Source organism: Aquila chrysaetos, chromosome 2, assembly GCF_900496995.4.
Source record: "Aquila chrysaetos chrysaetos chromosome 2, bAquChr1.4, whole genome shotgun sequence".
Classification (NCBI taxonomy): domain Eukaryota; kingdom Metazoa; phylum Chordata; class Aves; order Accipitriformes; family Accipitridae; genus Aquila; species Aquila chrysaetos.
The window spans coordinates 12,553,514-12,568,464 of record NC_044005.1 but is presented as its reverse complement, the minus strand read 5'-3'; the positions used below and the strand labels follow the sequence as shown (position 1 = coordinate 12,568,464).

At 53.7% G+C, this 14,951-nt stretch overlaps 1 long non-coding RNA gene across 1 annotated transcript; it reads right to left on the bottom strand.

The window, feature by feature from the left end:
* Positions 1–8,009: 8,009 nt before the first annotated feature.
* On the bottom strand, positions 8,010–14,030 carry LOC115338585. The gene is made up of 3 exons (XR_003922438.1): positions 13,846–14,030; positions 10,886–11,079; positions 8,010–8,490 (listed from the first exon to the last, which is right to left on the bottom strand). It is a non-coding gene; the product is annotated as an uncharacterized LOC115338585 (long non-coding RNA).
* Positions 14,031–14,951: the final 921 nt, after the last annotated feature.

The following is a 14,951-nucleotide window of genomic DNA, read 5'->3' as shown; positions in this document are numbered from 1 at the left end:
TACAACCACTTGCCTGCTCCCATTGAAACACACTTCAGTTCACAATGTAAATGGAATCGAGCCAAGCCAAAAAATTCTTAAAGAAGTGGACTGCACTTTTTTCAGGGCAGATGCACAGCAATAACCCCGCAGAAATCACATTGTGCTCAGACTGACTTGAACCACACTGCTGTTTCACTGGGGGAAGAGGTATTTGGCCTTGTTCCTCCTTGGAACAGCCACCTATTTAGATGGCCCATGGGCCCAGGATCACAGCCCAGTGCTGAGTATTTATTCCCTCTGTGCACCAGGGAAAAGAACTGTGCTGCATTTTACAGACCAGGAGATGAAACACAGATGTGACCTGCCCTTGGACACATGTCATGAGCTTGCAGCAGGACACAGACTTGAGCCCAGGCCCAAAGGTCCCATGCACCCTTCAGCCACCAGACCAGCTTAGATTTCCAATCAGGCTAAGGCAGCAAGTTTGGAAATGGAGAAGAGTCTCCCGCCATCCTCCCTTCTGACATCTATTATGCAATACTGATGGCACTGCGATGCAAAAGGCACCAGCAAGAAGATGCAAGCTATGGCTCAGGAAGTCCCTGTGTTGCATGCTGCTGGGGGCTGGAAGCAAGTTTTTAACTATCCCACGGAAAGGAAGGGACAGAGAAAAGTCACTGTGTCCTTTGGCAAGGAGAACGCATCAGCCAAGCCAGGCTGGGCAACATGCAGAGGGAATAACCCAAACTGCACCCCATGCCCCAGGCAGCTGCCCACCTTCACACCTGCCCAAACTCCTGGGACCCACCTGAAGGAACTCTACAGCTCTGGGGCAATTTTGTTTCTGGGCGCTCCTAAAAATCTGACAATTTAAATCACTTTCCTGGATCCAAAGTTTTCTGCATCTTGCTCTGGAGGGCCTCCCTTGAACCCGTGGGCTTTGCACTGCTGTAAGCCAGCGGCAATCAGAGGCCAGCCCCACATGGGGCACACCGGGAGAGGATGACTGTCACATGAATGGCATGCCCAAACATGTGCACTCCCTCCCACTCACAACTGGGTCGTTTCCCCATCACAACTAAACCGACTGTTTTTACCATTAAGTAACCCCAGAAAAGCATCTAAGTGTTTTCCTTAGTGGCCATCTATGTGTCTCTTCCACAGACACCCTTCCTGGCTGCCACAATGTGTCCCTCACATATTGATTTTCCAATTTAAAAAAAAAAGCATCTCCCAAGAGGATCTACAGTTGGTGCCCCCTCCCTGTGCTTCCAGCTTTAGCTTCAAATCCTGTTTGCTTGAAACTAAGTGAACAACCTCCAGGGTTATCAGAAGGAAGGAGGAAGGCCATCATCATGGGCACAGTGGACTGTCCCCAGGGGCTGTCCTCCAGACCACCGTTGGGACATCCCTGGTGTAAGGCAGCAGCCTCACCAGCATGTCCCAATCTGCCTCTCTGAAGTTCTTATGAAACAAATCCTAAAACGTCGGGGACAACAAGGAAGGACCCTGCGCCCTGAGACACAAAGCTCAAATGTAATGTGGGGATGGAGAAAGGATGGATGTGTGATATGCTTGGACAGACACACGTAAAAGCCTTAGGAAACCTGGCAGATCTCTCTCTTTTTGCAGCAGATTCAAGTGGGAAGGATGCAAAACCGTTGGGCGAGCTTTGGAGAAGCACAAAGCAGCTGTACCCCCTTTGCACTGTGGCCCCATGCCCAGGAAAGGCTCCTCACCAGGGCAGGGACGGGCAGGCTCCCTCCAGCACGGGTCTGTGTGGCAGCAGGCATGGACCCTGTGGCAAGGACAGCCCTTGGATGTTTCCAAATAACCTAGAAGACACCCACAGAGCCTGCCCCCCTCCCATCGGGTGGCACCGGCACGAACCTTTGTCACCTTTCTCATGGTGATGCACCAGGGAAGAGCCAGCCCTGCTAGGCAAGGAGAAATGGCACCTCGCAAACCCACTGGTGTTCTTGGAGGGGGTGAGCAAGGGAGCGCAGAGGAGATATGGTTGCTGTAACCTACTGAGGTTTCCAAAAGGCATTTGACAAGCTGTTGCCAAAGGCTCTGAGAGAAAATGGGAAGCAACAGGATGAGTGAGAAGGTCCTCACAGGGATGAGTAACAGAGCAGAGATGGAAAATAAGGAGCAATTTTCATATTGGAGGGGTATCCTTCCATGCAGGGTTGTGCTGGGGTCTCTGCAGGAACCTGGGCAGGGGTGGACAGGCAGGTGACCCTATCATTTGCAAATGATACCAAATTACTTATGGCAGTAAAAGTGACCTTATGAGGCTGAGCAAGCAGGTGTTCAAGTGGCAGAGGAGATCTATGCAAAGGGATGCAAAATCCTTGTTTTACATAGAAAACAGGGGAGCCAAATGAGACCCTGGGCAGACAGTGCTGTGGAAATGTTACCTAATGCAAGGAAGTGAGCAGAAACCTCAAACTGAATGCTAGGAGTTACGAAGAGATGAAAAAGTGAACAGATCAGGAGCAAGAAATTGTGCCATAACACAAACTCATGGGAGCCCCAGCTCAAGGACTGTGCACGGTTTGGGTCCCTCTATCTCAAAGATATACCAGCAGAAGTGCAGAAGGTCCAGCAGAAGTGCAGAAGGTCCAGAGCAGAGGTGTGAAGTTAGCAGGGTCATGGCAGAGCTTCTGGGTAAGCAGGACAGGATCCTCCAGGCTGGAAGTGGGACAACTGAGGATGGAAGTTTGCAAAATAACGGAGGACTAGAGAGGGTGGAAAGAGGAAAACCATCTCATCCTACAGAAGAAGAATCAGATGAACGTAATAGGTGCAAGACCCAAAACCATAAAACTGAAGCTTTTTTCACGCAGCGTGTAATTAGGCTGCAGCAACTCCTGCTGCAGGATGCTGTGGTTGCTAAAATCTAAGCTGTATGCAGAAAGCAGCCAGGCAGGGATGGAGAGGGGGCAAGAGGAACAAAATAAGGCTCTTAAATACAGATACTGCTCTGGCTCAGGAAATGTGTAAGCCACAAATTGCTAGTGTCTGGGAGAGTATATGTGGGTGGATCATGCTTCTCTCATCCCTTCTGCTTTCCCTGGGCACCTCTTCTGGCCGCTGTCAGGGAACAGACACTGCGCTGGAGAGATGTTTGGCTTGACCCATGCAGCAATTCTGCACCCGCTTCCAGATTCCCCAGCTGTTTGAGGCTCGTGGATTTGTCATTTGGCTCAATACTACCCGAATTTTGTGTTTATTTTAATCATTTTGATATAGTGCCCAGAGGTTCAGGAGAAGCGGTGAGTGCCTCTATGAAAGGTCACCCTCAGAGTCTGCCAAACCTCAGTCACACTCATTTTCAAGCTCAAAAGCAGTCTAGGAAGTCAGATTGGTAAATCAGCCTTCTCATAGTTCTTCCCCAAAAATATCTTCTGTGCACTTTCTTCTTGTGACCCAGCAGAAAAACAAAACAAAGCTGATACTATGTTAAATATGGACAATATCTTTACAGGAGATGAACTGCACTTATAAATTCAAGTCAACTTTAGCTCACCAAAAACTCTTAAATCTTTTCACTGTGGAGTTCTGGTTTCATGGAAGCCTAGAGCTCCGCCTCACGTCCTTGTGAGCAGCTAGGACATGTGTTTATGCTCCAGTCATGTCAACAAGAACAAACATCCTGAGCAAGCATCACTTCTTGGTTCGATGCCTTGAGAAAGCAGAGCCTTGTGGGAAATTCCAACCTTGCCACAGGCTCTTGGGAGGCCTCACTTCCCAGGAAGCAATACAAAAAATGTAGCTCCTGGGTGCCAACAAGCTTCAGACTTCCAGTGGCATAAGGAAATTCCCGTCCTTCCACTCAGCTCTTATCTGGTCCCTGGCAGGGACTTTGGCTGTCCCATCTGGTCCCATCCTGGCATTGTTTGTGGTGAAGAAAACAGACTCCTGACTTTAAGGAGATGCAAACCACTCTAGTCTACTCTTAATTATGTTTTCCCTCTCTTTGTTTGCTCCTTCTCTTAGTACAATAGGTCAATGTTTAGAAATTACAGAAGGATAAGAGTGTTCTTCACCCCGGCTTTCTACTCCATCAACCTCCTTGTTACACCATGCTTGGGAAAACAACTCTTCATGCAAAGTCCACAGAGCCTTCACCACCTATTTCTTTTCAGGTGGGTGAGAAGTGGTAATCCATTACACATGAGCACCCAGACAAGCTGTAAGTAAGCTTGGCCTGGCCACAGAGCTCACAGGATGATGGCACTGCTGGAAGGGGGTCTGGGGGCCTCCTGTCCACCTTCCCATTCAAAGCAAGGCCATTGCCAAAACTAGCTCAGGTGAGCCCATGGTTTTGCCTAGCAAAGTCTTGAAAACCTCTAAGTGCAGAGTCCACCACCTCTCTGGGCTGCATCACCTCCTAGGGAAGAAGTTTTGCCCTGATGCAGAACTTGAACTTTCCAAACCACAACCTGTTCCCATTTCCCCTTGATGTATCACCTGCTGCTACTGAGAAGAGTTTGACTCTGTCACCATTGTAACCACCCTTCTTGTAGGTTGCTATCAAACTGTCCTTTATCTTCCTCTTTGCCAGGTGTTTTGGATTTGTGTGGCAGGGTTTTGGTAGCAGGGGAGGGGGCTGCAGGGGTGGCTTCTGTGAGAAGCTGCTAGAAGCTTCCCCTGCTCCAAGTCAGACCTGACTCTGGCCAAGGCCGAGCCCATCAGTGACGGTGGTAGTGCCTCTGGGATAACAGATTTAAGAAGGGGAACCTGCAGCAATGGGAGGAGAGTGGAATGTGAGAGAAACCCCTGTGCAGACAGCAAGGGCAGTGAAGAAGTAGGGGAGGAGGTGCGCTGGAGGAGAGGATGCCCCTGCAGCCCGTGGTGAGAGGGCAGGCTGTCCCCCCCAGCCTATGGAGGGGAGCGGGGGAGAAGATGCCCACCTGCAGCCTGGGGAGGAGCCCACGCCGGAGCAGGGGGATGCCCCCGAAGGTGGCCGTGACTCCATGGGAAAGCCTGCACTGGAGCAGTCTGTGCCTGAAGGACTGCAGCCTGTGGGAGGGACCCCACGCTGGAGCAGGGAAGAGTGTGAGGAGTCCTGCCCCTCCAGGAGGATGAAGCGGCAGAGACAGCATGTGATGAACTGACTGTAACCCCCATTCCCCATCCTCCTGCGCCACTGGAGGGGAGGAGGGAGAGAGAATTGGGAGTGGAGTTGAGCCAGGAAGGACAGAGGGGTGGTGGGAAGGTGTTTGAAGATTTGGGGTTTACTTCTCATTATCCTTGTTTTGATTTCATTGGTAGTAAATTAAATTGATTTTGTTTTTTCCCCACATTGAGTCTGTCTTTTGCCCGTGACCATAAGTGGTGAGTGATCCCTCCCTGTCCTTGTCTCAACCCGTGAGCTTTTCTTTATATTTTCTCCTCCTCATCCCATCAGGGCCGGGGGGAGGAGTGAGCGTCTGGCTTCATGGTGCTTTGTTGCCAGCTGGGCTTAAACCACGACACCAGGTTAAGCAAGCCCAGCTTCTGCAACCTCCATTCATCGGCCACATGATCTAGACCCCTCAGCTGGACCTTCTCACTGACAACATGTCCATTACTGGGGCAATTCTCTCCTGCATGTGTTTTCAGATATGGAGGGCTTTCTAGCTGATAGCTGCAGTTTCCCAAAACTAGTGGCTCTCACATGACAGGCTGCTGCCCCTGCCTCCAAACCCCCTGACGCCGGCTCCCAGCACAGCCCTGGGGGAGATGCTGGAGGTGTCAGCCCAGGCTGAAGGACAGCCTTTGCTGTTGGTGCCTAGTTTCAGCACCTCCGTGGTGCAGCGGTCCTGCCCTGACTCTGCTGGCAGCCCCGTGGGGAACCTGGCCAGCAGAGGAACTTGTCCCCAGCCCTCACTTACGGCCAAGAGGGAGGTACCCAGCTGCATCCTATCTGAGGTGAAAGGGGAATTTCATCAATGCTGAAACCATAGGAGTCCAGCATTGTGCAAAATACTTGAGGCTAACATAAACAGTTCTGCATTTATGAAAAATCAGATGGCGTCTAAGTGAAACCAGAGTGCTGTTCCTTTGGGGCAGCGCTCTGTTATTTCTCCATGGATGGAGAAGCTGCCCCTCTGGGCAGAGCACATCTTTTCCAACCAAATGAGGGAAGCCATGCCCTGCCTTCATTGGTAGCTACAGCCTTGCTTTGACGCACTCCTTAAAGCATGCAGAAATATGAGCTTGCATCATGCCTGGCAGCTTTGACTATTTCCAGAGGCTTGGAGTCACACATGATTTCCCAGAATCGCTGCTTTTCCCGCATCCTTCCAGCAGTGCCAGCCCATAAATGCAACCCCAGCACTCTGCTGGGATAGGAAAGGGAAAGCCCTAAATATACACCTTAACCCCAGAGGGTTTGGCAGCTCAACCTCTGCTGAAGAGCAGGACACACGCGAGCTAGACACCAGCTTGGGTTTACCTGCACAGCCTTGCAGCAAGACAGGACAGACAAACCCCCTGCACCTTCCTACAGCTGGGACACAAATGACAAAATGTGTCAGGGCATGTAGTGCCACAAATTTAAATGGAAACTGAGGCACAGTGTTGCTGTCTGACAGCTCTTCCCAGGGCATTTGCTGAGGTCTCCCTGGGCATCCTGCAGCCTTTTCAGCCTGAAGCTCAGCTGCAGAAGTGATTTATCTGGAGTTCACCCACTGAGGTTAGTTCCCGTTCCCAAAATAGCCCCGTGCTGCCCCAGAGCCTGGCAGCATCGGAGACACCCATGTATGTGAGGCAGCCTGGCTGCCCTCAGCCTCTGGGCTATCCTCCTTCTCAGACCTCTTATAGCCCCAGTCGGCTATTTTGAAGAGACTGCCTTTTCCTTCCCGGGCCCCCTGCTCCGCTGCCCTCCCCCCTTCCAGAGAGGCTCAACCTAGCCGTACCTGTGGGCTGCCCTGCTTCAACCCCAGGGATGCCTCTCGTGAGCCTGAGCCTCCACAGATGCCTTGGGAAGTGCTCCTCACCCCTGCACTGAGTATGCAGGACTCAGCGCTCCTTTCCTGATCCCCTTCTTCATGGGGTGGGAGAACGGATCCAGCCCTGGGCAGAAGAAGGTAGGCACCAGGCATGGGGAGACCAGAGAGATGCCCATTCTGAAGACAGGAGGAGCTGGAAAAATTAAGTCGGTGGGGGCAGGTTGCAGCAGACACAGATGCAACAGGAGAGACCCTGAGGCAGGTCAGTCTAAGGGGAAGGTGGAATTTAGACGGGCAGGCAGCCCCTCAGGAAATAATACTGAAGGCACAAAGAAATCTCCTAGTGCGGAAGGAGGATGTGCAGCATGATGGGAATTCAGCTGAATCATAAATTCCTTAATCCCCTGAAGTTTAAGAAGGAATTACAGAAAGAAAACAAGTTATTCAAATTCCAGGGGATTAATGTAAAACTGCAGCACAAGCATCTGGGGAGCAACTGGAAAGCTGAAGCGCAGATGCCTGTACCGAGGGATGAGAATCACCAGGGGAACACAACTGTAAGTGCTCGGAGGTGCATCTGCTCCAGCACCAGCCTTGGCTTAAGCAGCCTCTGTCACCCCCCATCACCGCTGCCCCCTCCCCAGCCCCCAACAGCTGCACTAGCACAGGGTGGGGGGGACACATGCAGTGGGGGCCGCTTACACCAATAACGCTGCCAAAAAATAAATTAAATAAGATAATGCTAACAAACTGTGCATCCTACTGCAGCCTAAATAAACCGGAGGCTTCCAGAGGTGGATTTCATCCACCCAACTTGTCCTAGCACAGTGTGTTTGGAATATCGGACAAAGCCATCTCGCAGCCATCCACCGAGATGCCCAAGAGGGAGGTGGCTCCCTGGGCAACGGCAAGCAGTGCTGATCTTAAAAGAGGGAGAGGAATAAGTCCTGGGGTTATTTCCTGGAAAAAATATTGGTAGAATTAAAGAGTTTTAAGCATGAGAAAGATACCAAGACAATGCACCAAGATTTTTTTAATCAAATTTGTTCTGCATAAATTTATTTGCTTTCCCTCCATGGCAGGAGTTTCTCCTCCCTGAGAGCAGAGCAGCTGCAGATGTTGGAACTCTTGACTTTAGTAAGGTTTTTGGCACCATCTCAAGTACCATTTGTGTAAATAAGCGAGGTAGGGAGTGTGGTTCCTGCCAGTGCCAAGCGCTGCCCCTGACAGTGGCAGCAGGGATGAGGCAGCGGAGCAGGAGGGTTGTCACTGCTGGCCATGGCTTGGCACAGGTCTGGGGAGCACCACACATCTCTCTGGGCATACAGACCTCGAGCTGGGGGTCTGCTCTTGTAAAGCTTCTGGGAGGCAGACAAAAAACTGGATGAAGATTCATGATCAGAGCAAAACTGCATGGGGTGTTGAGTGTGAGTCCACAGGAGTCTGGTCTGAGCCAGGTTCGTTAAAGATTTGGATGTTGAAACGCAGAGGATGCTCACAAGAGATTCAGGGACTACAAGCGTGGTGGCCACGCGTAGGGGACAGGATCTGATCTTGGAGTTATCTAGGAAAAAAAAAAATCGACAGGATGCAATTCAACCAGAACAAGAACAGCATATGGCAATGACACAGAAGTAAACAACTGCACAAATACAGGGAGGAAATTGCCTGTTCAGTAATCACTCTGCAAAAACCCAAACACTCTGAAGCAATGACAGATTATGAACGGGTTGCGTCAACATATTGCTGTGAAAAAGGAAGCCCCTAGCTGCGACTTGCAAAAAGGAGTGACACCTGGACAACACGGAAAGAAACTCCCCTGCTCCAGCTGTCATCGTCGGAGCTCAGCTACTGTACTGTGTCTGCTCTTGGCACTCCAGAGTCCAAAAGACAAGAGAGAGAATGACTGACAGTCCAGAAACGTGATGTCTGACTAAGCATTGAAGGAACCAACATAGCTTAATTTAGGAAAGACGACGGGACTAGACAAGATGCTGGCCCTCAAACAGGTAAAAAATGGTTCTAGAAAGAAATGCAATAGGGGGAAAGGAGGGGAAGGGAGGGGAAGGGAAGGCAAGGCAAGGCAAGGGCAAGGCAAAGGCAAAGGCAAGGGCAAGGGCAAGGGCAAGGCAAGGCTGTCTTCAGGGAAGTTCAGCTCCACTCTGGATTTGATACCAAGCCCCGGTCGCGTGATGGCAGCTCTTCCCCAATCACTCTCAGGAAACCACTCACTCAAGGCTTCCTCGTATGTTGTGAATTCACAAGGTTTGCCTGCAGCTCCGTGCTCCTCCAGGGCCCTGGTTTTTGAGCAGGCAATAGGGGAAACAGTGTCAGAGCTCTGCCCCTCGAGCCCCCATCTGCCCCACAGGACATGGGCACTTGGCTCCTGCAGTCACTGTCACCTCTCCTCTCTCCCCACGACAAATGTCTGATACACAGAGACATTTCCCACTGTTCCCACACAGTAATCGTGGCCCGTGTGGCTATCAGACAGTCTTGGGGAAAACATCTTGGTCGTGACTATTCTTAATTATGATCTTGTAGCCTGAGCTCCACCTGCCTGGGCTTGTTTTGTTTAAGAAGGAGCCAGGAAGGAGCTGCTGACAGGGCTGCTTATCAATGGCCATGTGGGACATAGAGCAGGAAACTCATTACATCCCCACCGGCCAGGGACAACCTCTATAAAGAAACCACCATAGGTTTGGGCTTCAATTTAGTGCACCCTGTTTCTCACAGCGTTTCTCCCCTTGCAGCGCAGACTCCTGCTATGGAACGCCCCCCCCCAGGAGTGAAGCACCAGCAGCAAGTGCCGTGCACTGGGCACAGGGCTGAGCCGGAGCCAAGGGACAGCCGGGACAGCTGCAGCCCCAGGATGAGCAAATTCCACTGTGGCAGGGGAGTTTGGCTGCAGGGCTTTCCCCAGGGCAGGGAAGGAACAGGCTCCAGCTGGGAAGCCTCTGGGATCGGGTGGGATTTGGCCACAGGACAGGGCCAGGATGGGGACAGACCTGGCACAGGCTTTTGCCATGGCTCAGGCCCCAGGGAGAACAGATGAGCGAGCTGGTGGGGACTTTCTGGGAGACGTAAGCATAAGCAGGACGGGAGAAGGAAGCACGTCCGCGGTGGCCTCTCTGCCATGGCATAGAGCTGCTCTCGGCGCTCAGCCTCACTCTGCATTACCCTGGCAGCAGAGACTGGGGGGAGCCTGCCAGCGAGGGACTCTGCAGCCCCCCGAGGACTGGGGGACCGGGAAGCCCACCCCAGGGCCCGCACTGGGTGTTTGGGCAGGACACAAGTATGTATCAGTTTTGCAGTGCTCCAAACAGCCTCTGCAAGTGAGTCCAGCTCCACCGTCCTGTGTTTTTAAGCTGCAAGACGGTGGGACCGGGCTCAAGAATAGCAGATACCAGTTAGCAAGGGGGTGAGAGTTGGCACCGGGCACGTGTTTGGAGGGAGAAACCCTCCACGCCTTACGCCACCGACCGTGCCTGCTGTCCCCTCCCGCTTACCCCCAGCACCCAAGGGCAGGTAGGAAAGCGGCCGCAGGTCACCGCGGCCCCCCGCGGCCCCCCGCGGTGACGGGCATCCCTCCCACGCCGCCCTCGTCGGGGCACGGCCCTGCTGCCTCCCCGCAGCCGGGCTCCCCGCAGCACCGCCGGCCCCACGCGTGGGCCGTGCCCCGCCGCAGCGCGCCGCGCCGGGTGTTCCCGCAGGTTTTACCCCCATCTAGTGGCGGGTCCCGACTTCACACGGGCGCCTCACCGGCAAAGAAAGGGTAGCCAAGGTCTGGGGCGGGGGGGGGGGGGGGGCGGCAGCTTGGCTTCAGGCTGGGGCAGTCTGTCCTCCTCGCTTTTGGGGGCACGAGGTGACTACACGCAGGGCTGTGTCTGGGGTCTGCCCTGAGAGCAACCCCTCTGCCAGGGGACCTGCTGGCGCAGGGTTAAGGGGTAGAAACAGACCTTATTAACAGCTGAAATTAATTACAGGGGAGGGGAGGTTGCAGCACCCCCAGCCCAGGGTCGCACCTCGGCAGGGGGAGGTCTCCGTCTTTGCAATTCCCTTCATGCTGCTGCTCCAAAGGAGACCCGGCAGAGCCCATCACCCATGTGTCCTGGCAGCCAGCCCGGGGCTACAACCCAGGCACCTGGACAACCTGCAAAAGACGGTTCATCATGAAAGGGTCACGAAACATGGTTACAATAAGGCCCCTGAGGCCATCGCCTTGTGGGTTACTGGCTGAGTTGGCCCCGCTCCGCATCACCAACGCACGCTCAGGGCGTACAAACTGTCAGGGAGGTCCGGAGATGTCCAGCTACCCCAGCAGCAATTGCCTCAGTCATCTCTGAAGACAGGCGGGTTGCAGCATGGAGGGGAAGGAAGGAGCTGCAGACAGCTGCTGCCGTTGTGGCCGTGTTCCGCCCGTTGCAGCGCGTGCGTTAGCCTCGCGCCCAGGCGCCATCACCGCTGCCTCGCCACAGCAGCAGCCGGGGCAGGCCGCAGGCCCCAGCATCCCCAGCTCCACTGACAGACCAGCTCCAAACCAGCCCCCGGCTGCCCCATCCAAACAGCTCTGCCTGGAGCCGCAGCGGGGAGACCCACGGGTGCGAGGAGCAGCTCAGACCTGGGGGGGCGAGGGTGCCCTTGGTGGTCGCAGCCCAGAGCTGCACGCCCACGCCGGGCCACTCCTGGTATGTTGTCACCCGTGCGGCGAGGGTGAGGCCAGTGACGTATGTGGCAGGATTGCAAAATGCAGTCTTGTGCAATGCCAGAGCTTTCTCCACGCTCATCTTTACATGGGTGCTTCACACCAGGCAGAGCACAGCCATTAGCCTGTGCACAGAAGTACCCTCCCCCTTCCGCAGAGCTTTTAATAAAGAGCGCGTGTTTAGCATCTACCCCAGCTCCTTCCTGGGCTGCAACACCTCAGTGTGGGCTCATCCTTCCCCTTGCCAGACCCAGCTCTCCCTCCCAAGTTTGGTTCATGCTGGATGAGACCCCAGCAGATATAAGCAAAGTGGGCCATGGACCACGTGGCAGCATCAGCAGGAGCCGGAGCTAGTGTCTGGGAATGAAGATTCAGATCTTTCTCAGCACTGGGCAGTCTGGAGGGGAATAAAATGACATCATTCAGCATAGCACCAGCCTGTTCTGTAAGGCACAAAAGATCAGTGTGGAGAAGTTTGGAGGGTATAATCCAGTGAAGGAAAAAAAATCTGAAACTCATCTGTGAACCAAGATTTGCTTTACATTTTTTTCCAAAACCCTGCAAGGATATATGATATAACAAACTGCTCCAGACAGTCTGCTCTTGCAAAAGTCCTTGCAAATACTTTGTCCCAGCCCTGAAACACAGGGGTTTTCCCAGCAGCTGTTTTAAACCCAGCTCATTTACTTTAACTGCTGGCTGACTGGCACCCCTTTCAGAACAGCCCATCTGGGCAACGCGCAATGGCCCTGGCACAGGCTGTGTGAGCCAGGGCGGGCAGGACAGGCAGCACCACAGCCCCATGCTCTCCGCGATGCTGCAGGCAGCAGCAAGCAAACTGCCAGCGAGGGAACGGCTCTGTCTGGTGTGGGCACGGGGGCGGTGGGCAAGGGGGCAGCTCAGGGAGGGCAGCTGGAAACAGGATGAAAACCGCAAGCTTTGGGATGGCAACAGGAGACAGGAGAGTTAGCAGGTGTGGAGCTGGCAGCTGGAGCTCGGAGAGAGGTAACTGCCCTAGAGCCCCTGAGAAGGAAAGAGGAGAAGGAAGCCCATGCAGGACTATTTATTTTGGCTGTTAATTTGCTGTCACAGAAGTGGAGCCGACCCCTAGAGCCAACGTGATGGAGGTGGTGGGGAGGAACCCAGGGGTGAGGGCAGAAACCCATCTTCTGGCGCCAATATGGCCTTAGGTCATACTAAAACCTTATCCTAAAAACCTAACTAAAACCTTATCCTAAAGCCCTTCACTGCAGCAGGAACCCTGACTGCTGTGGAGAGGGAAGAAAGCAGTTCCTTGGGTCCTAGCTCTGCAGTATGGTCTCTCAACCGCTCCTCTGTGTGCTCACAAGCTCCAGCTGGTTTTATAAAGCACAGGACACATCCTGACAATTCTGTTCATCGCTTTCTTACACAATCTTCCCATGAAACTGCTGGTTATTTGGCTGGCAGAAATATCTACATGCTCTGTGCATCCTACTTTACACCAGAATTCCCAAATTTTTGTTTTCCTGCAAGTCTCACACCCTGGTCAGGGGTCACTCACAGCCCACACGACTGATATGCCACGCAGGCATGTACCCCGTAATACCCCATAACACTAATAAAAATAATAAATATAAAAGAGCCACGGCCCTTTCCGTGTCCCAGTGCCACTAGATGGCACCAGGTGTGTACCCTTCACAGCCCAGGGTGTCCCCCAGGGTCACGGGGAAACTGGGGGGACCGAGCCCAGCCCTTGGTGCAGATGCCGGTGACTCCTCTTCCTCCCCACATGGACCATGGGGTGCTGGGGTAAAGACAGACATTTAAGCCTTAAAATCAAATCCTCAGCGATGCGCTGGAGTGTTTCCTCATGGGGGAATTACCTGTGGTGGTTTTTGTCATGCTGCTGATCCCACGCACGCACCCATGCCCACCCCTGGGTCAGGCATCGCTCCCCAGATGAGTACTGGCAGAGTCCAAGGCTGGAGAGGAAAGCCTCAAAGGTGGGTGCAAGTTATTCCGGTTAATATTGGGATCAATATACGAGTTTCCCAGCATTGACAGGCTCCTCTGGGAGGGGGGAGAAAAGGGAATAAAACACAATTTACTACATCATTTTGCAATCAGCAAGTGGCTTGCCCTCTCTGAGGTCTCATGGTTTTAGGGATTGATTCTCCTCGTGCACATTTGCTATCCAGCAGAGCTCAGCATGTCCCAAACCCTCAGTATTACCTGTTTTTTCACCATCAAGCCTTCCATTCAGTCACACATCCTTAGCAAAGCCACTAAGTAAACCGAGGAAGCACAGGTGGCACCTCAGCAAAAGTCAGGTCTTTCCTCAGACCTTGCAGCATAATTAAGGAGCGTTTTCTTTTCCACAATCTTCAGCGTCAAGTACTGAAGGTGACCCTCGGAGACAGGAGCTCAAATGACGGGGTTGGCTGGCGAGGCTCTGCCACACGCAGCACTTCAAAGTGGCCAGCCAAACCCCAGCCCCAAGCAGTGTGGAGGACATGGGTGACAAATCGTTGCTCACCACACAACCCATTGGCCCAGTGCAGAGCCAGAGAGGTGATGGATGGCGAGCAGCTCCCAAAAAAGCCAGAGCATCAAACCAGCAGGAGCCACATGTCACTCCTTGCTGCCCACGTCCCTGGGGCTGGCACGTCCGGGTGATGAGTGAGCATGGCAGTAGCATGACCCTGGTGCCAAGGGAATCCCTGTGAAACCTCGGGTGCAGAGGGAGTGGGACAGGGTCTTTGTGCAGGGACCCTCTTGAGTGTTGAGCTCCGAGCGATGCTGTCCTGCTCACGGCGGTGGAGCCGCTGGACACGAGGGCAAATGAGAGATGCTCAGCATGGCCCCGTGGTGGCCCTGGCAGGCTGACAGCAAAGGTAGCGCTGCTCCTGCCCACATCCCGAGGCCATGAGATAATCCTGCAGAAGGATCCTGAGTGTGACCCTGCTTCCCAGCCCTCCGCAGGGTGCAGCACAAATCCCACCCAAGCGCTTTAACCCCAGCCTAGGGTGAAGGCTAGAAAGGAGGAGGCTGGGTCATTTGGCAAGGTCAGGGCACACAGCAAAAGGGGTTAAAATCCCCCCAGATAAGGGAAATCCCTCATCCCCTTCCCCACAGCCTCCCTTCCCCTGCCTGATCACCTCAGAGAGCCCCAGGGAGCGACCCAGCATCCCCCCTGCTGCCGCCTCCCCTCCCGGGGAGCCACCAGGAGCCTCCCCACACACCATCTGTTCTCCCCAGGCGACTCGCGGGTGGCCGAGGACATCCCTCCCACACCATCTGCCTCCACGCCAGGCGGCCTCTCCCCATCACCCCCCTAT